This window comes from Carettochelys insculpta, unplaced genomic scaffold, assembly GCF_033958435.1.
Source record: "Carettochelys insculpta isolate YL-2023 unplaced genomic scaffold, ASM3395843v1 scaffold_0055, whole genome shotgun sequence".
In the NCBI taxonomy this organism is placed as follows: domain Eukaryota; kingdom Metazoa; phylum Chordata; order Testudines; family Carettochelyidae; genus Carettochelys; species Carettochelys insculpta.
Window position 1 is genome coordinate 42501 of NW_027439092.1, and position 5000 is coordinate 47500.

At 62.1% G+C, this 5000-nt stretch overlaps 1 non-coding gene across 1 annotated transcript; it reads left to right on the top strand.

Moving 5' to 3' along the window:
* Window positions 1–4776: 4776 nt before the first annotated feature.
* LOC142006391 (5S ribosomal RNA) lies at window positions 4777–4895 on the top strand. The gene has a single exon (XR_012643483.1). It is a non-coding gene; the product is annotated as a 5S ribosomal RNA (ribosomal RNA).
* Window positions 4896–5000: the final 105 nt, after the last annotated feature.

Below are 5000 nucleotides of genomic sequence, written 5' to 3' on the forward strand. Positions count from 1 at the left end.
TTGTCCCTGCCGGACTTAGAAATTTTTTCTCTGCCGCCTGGGACCGGGGTTGACCTGTTGTCCCTGCCGGACTTAGAAATTTTTTCTCTGCCGCCTGGGACCGGGGTTGACCTGTTGTCCCTGCCGGACTTGGAAAATTTTTCTCTCCCGCCTGGGACCGGGGTTGACCTGTTGTCCCTGCCGGACTTAGAAATTTTTTCTCTGCCGCCTGGGACCGGGGTTGACCTGTTGTCCCTGCCGGACTTAGAAATTTTTTCTCTCCAGCCTGGGACCGGGGTTGACCTGTTGTCCCTGCCGGACTTAGAAATTTTTTCTCTCCAGCCTGGGACCGGGGTTGACCTGTTGTCCCTGCCGGACTTAGAAATTTTTTCTCTCCCGCCCGGTACCGGGGTTGACCTGTTGTCCCTGCCGGACTTAGAAAATTTTTCTCTCCCGCTCGGAACCGGGGTTGACCTGTTGTCCCTGCCGGACTTAGAAAATTTTTCTCTCCCGCCTGGGACCGGGGTTGACCTGTTGTCCCTGCCGGACTTGGAGCCCCAGGAGGGGATCGGCCACCAGGTCAACCTCCGCTGAAAGCGGCCACGGTTTACCTGGTGCCCGGGGAGCGAATCGGACACCAGGTCAACCTCAGCTGAAGCGGCCGGGGTTGACCTGCTGTCCCTGCCGGACTTAGAAATTTTTTCTCTCCAGCCTGGGACCGGGGTTGACCTGTTGTCCCTGCCGGACTTAGAAATTTTTTCTCTGCCGCCTGGGACCGGGGTTGACCTGTTGTCCCTGCCGGACTTGGAAAATTTTTCTCTCCCGCCTGGGACCGGGGTTGACCTGTTGTCCCTGCCGGACTTAGAAAATTTTTCTCTGCCGCCTGGGACCGGGGTTGACCTGTTGTCCCTGCCGGACTTAGAAATTTTTTCTCTCCAGCCTGGGACCGGGGTTGACCTGTTGTCCCTGCCGGACTTAGAAATTTTTTCTCTCCCGCCCGGGACCGGGGTTGACCTGTTGTCCCTGCCGGACTTAGAAAATTTTTCTCTCCCGCTCGGAACCGGGGTTGACCTGTTGTCCCTGCCGGACTTAGAAAATTTTTCTCTCCCGCCTGGGACCGGGGTTGACCTGTTGTCCCTGCCGGACTTAGAAAATTTTTCTCTCCCGCCCGGTACCGGGGTTGACCTGTTGTCCCTGCCGGACTTAGAAAATTTTTCTCTCCCGCCTGGGACCGGGGTTGACCTGTTGTCCCTGCCGGACTTAGAAATTTTTTCTCTGCCGCCTGGGACCGGGGTTGACCTGTTGTCCCTGCCGGACTTAGAAATTTTTTCTCTCCAGCCTGGGACCGGGGTTGACCTGTTGTCCCTGCCGGACTTAGAAATTTTTTCTCTCCCCGCCTGGGACCGGGGTTGACCTGCTGTCCCTGCCGGACTTGGAGCCCGAGGAGGGAATCGGCCACCAGGTCAACCTCCGCTGAAAGCGGCCACGGTTTACCTGGTGCCCGGGGAGCGAATCGGACACCAGGTCAACCTCTGCTAAAGCGACCGAGGTTGACCTGGTGCCCGGGGAGCGAATCTGACACCAGGTCAACCTCTGCTAAAGCGCCAGAGGTTGACCTGGTGCCCGGGGAGCGAATCGGACACCAGGTCAACCTCTGCTAAAGCGGCCGGGGTTGACCTGCTGTCCCTGCCGGACTTAGAAAATTTTTCTCTCCAGCCTGGGACCGGGGTTGACCTGTTGTCCCTGCCGGACTTAGAAAATTTTTCTCTCCCGCCTGGGACCGGGGTTGACCTGTTGTCCCTGCCGGACTTAGAAAATTTTTCTCTCCCGCCTGGGACCGGGGTTGACCTGTTGTCCCTGCCGGACTTAGAAAATTTTTCTCTCCCGCCTGGGACCGGGGTTGACCTGTTGTCCCTGCCGGACTTAGAAAATTTTTCTCTCCCGCCTGGGACCGGGGTTGACCTGTTGTCCCTGCCGGACTTAGAAATTTTTTCTCTCCCGCCTGGGACCGGGGTTGACCTGTTCTCCCTGCCGGACTTAGAAAATTTTTCTCTCCAGCCTGGGACCGGGGTTGACCTGTTGTCCCTGCCGGACTTGGAGCCCGAGGAGGGGATCGGCCACCAGGTCAACCTCCGCTGAAAGCGGCCACGGTTTACCTGGTGCCCGGGGACCGAATCGGACACCAGGTCAACCTCCGCTGAAGCGGCCGGGGTTGACCTGCTGTCCCTGCCGGACTTAGAAAATTTTTCTCTCCCGCCTGGGACCGGGGTTGACCTGTTGTCCCTGCCGGACTTAGAAAATTTTTCTCTCCAGCCTGGGACCGGGGTTGACCTGTTGTCCCTGCCGGACTTGGAGCCCGAGGAGGGGATCGGCCACCAGGTCAACCTCCGCTGAAAGCGGCCACGGTTTACCTGGTGCCCGGGGACCGAATCGGACACCAGGTCAACCTCCGCTGAAGCGGCCGGGGTTGACCTGCTGTCCCTGCCGGACTTTGAAAATTTTTCTCTCCCCGCCCGGAACCGGGGTTGACCTGTTGTCCCTGCCGGACTTGGAAATTTTTTCTCTCCCCGCCTGGGACCGGGGTTGACCTGCTGTCCCTGCCGGACTTGGAGCCCCAGGAGGGGATCGGCCACCAGGTCAACCTCCGCTGAAAGCGGCCACGGTTTACCTGGTGCCCGGGGACCGAATCGGACACCAGGTCAACCTCTGCTAAAGCGCCCGAGGTTGACCTGGTGCCCGGGGAGCGAATCGGACACCAGGTCAACCTCTGCTACGGCGGCCGGGGTTGACCTGCTGTCCCTGCCGGACTTAGAAAATTTTTCTCTCCCCGCCCGGAACCGGGGTTGACCTGTTGTCCCTGCCGGACTTGGAGCCCGAGGAGGGGATCGGCCACCAGGTCAACCTCCGCTGAAAGCGGCCACGGTTTACCTGGTGCCCGGGGAGCGAATCGGACACCAGGTCAACCTCTGCTAAAGCGGCCGGGGTTCACCTGCTGTCCCTGCCGGACTTGGAGCCCGAGGAGGGGATCGGCCACCAGGTCAACCTCCGCTGAAAGCGGCCACGGTTTACCTGGTGCCCGGGGAGCGAATCGGACACCAGGTCAACCTCTGCTAAAGCGGCCGGGGTTCACCTGCTGTCCCTGCCGGACTTGGAGCCCGAGGAGGGGATCGGCCACCAGGTCAACCTCCGCTGAAAGCGGCCACGGTTTACCTGGTGCCCGGGGAGCGAATCGGACACCAGGTCAACCTCTGCTAAAGCGGCCGGGGTTGACCTGCTGTCCCTGCCGGACTTGGAGCCCGAGGAGGGGATCGGCCACCAGGTCAACCTCCGCTGAAAGCGGCCACGGTTTACCTGGTGCCCGGGGAGCGAATCGGACACCAGGTCAACCTCTGCTAAAGCGGCCGGGGTTGACCTGCTGTCCCTGCCGGACTTGGAGCCCGAGGAGGGTATCGGCCACCAGGTCAACCTCCGCTGAAAGCGGCCACGGTTTACCTGGTGCCCGGGGAGCGAATCGGACACCAGGTCAACCTGTGCTAAAGCGGCCGGGGTTGACCTGCTGTCCCTGCCGGACTTGGAGCCCGAGGAGGGGATCGGCCACCAGGTCAACCTCCGCTGAAAGCGGCCACGGTTTACCTGGTGCCCGGGGACCGAATCGGACACCAGGTCAACCTCTGCTAAAGCGGCCGGGGTTGACCTGCTGTCCCTGCCGGACTTGGAGCCCGAGGAGGGGATCGGCCACCAGGTCAACCTCCGCTGAAAGCGGCCACGGTTTACCTGGTGCCCGGGGACCGAATCGGACACCAGGTCAACCTCTGCTAAAGCGGCCGGGGTTGACCTGCTGTCCCTGCCGGACTTGGAGCCCGAGGAGGGGATCGGCCACCAGGTCAACCTCCGCTGAAAGCGGCCACGGTTGACCTGGTGCCCGGGGAGCGAATCGGACACCAGGTCAACCTCTGCTAAAGCGGCCGGGGTTGACCTGCTGTCCCTGCCGGACTTGGAGCCCGAGGAGGGGATCGGCCACCAGGTCAACCTCCGCTGAAAGCGGCCACGGTTTACCTGGTGCCCGGGGACCGAATCGGACACCAGGTCAACCTCCGCTGAAGCGGCCGGGGTTGACCTGCTGTCCCTGCCGGACTTAGAAAATTTTTCTCTCCCCGCCCGGAACCGGGGTTGACCTGTTGTCCCTGCCGGACTTAGAAAATTTTTCTCTCCCCGCCCGGAACCGGGGTTGACCTGCTGTCCCTGCCGGACTTGGAGCCCGAGGAGGGGATCGGCCACCAGGTCAACCTCCGCTGAAAGCGCCCGAGGTTGACCTGGTGCCCGGGGAGCGAATCGGACACCAGGTCAACCTCTGCTAAAGCGCCCGAGGTTGACCTGGTGCCCGGGGAGCGAATCGGACACCAGGTCAACCTCCGCTAAAGCGCCCGAGGTTGACCTGGTGCCCGGGGAGCGAATCGGACACCAGGTCAACCTCTGCTACGGCGGCCGGGGTTGACCTGCTGTCCCTGCCGGACTTGGAAAATTTCTCTCCCCGCCTCGGACCGGGGTTGACCTGCTGTCCCTACCGGACTTAGAACATTTTTCTCTCCCCGCCCCGGCCCGGGGGTTAACCTCGGGGCACACAGCTTCCCGGGTCTGACGTGCACGTCCTGTCACCTCCCGGGCCCGGCGTCCTCGTCCTCCCTTCCCCTTGGGCCGGCTCGGAGGAAGTTTTCCCTCGGCCCGGCCTCCGGGTTAATTGTTTGGGCCCGGCTGACTGAGGCCAGGCTGCTGACGCTAAAGCCCGGGGAGGCGGGGGCCTACGGCCATACCGGACCGAATGCCCCCGATCTCGTCCGATCTCGGAAGGTAAACCGTCCCGGGCCTGGCTAGTACCTGGATGGGTGACCGCCTGGGAATCCCAGGTGCCGTAGGCAGCTTTTGGCCCCAGCGGGGGTAGAGCGGGGCGTGTGTCTGCCGTGCGGGAGCAGGGAAGCCGTGAGGCCAAGGCGGCGCGACGGTCCTGGGGGGCGCTGAGGCCT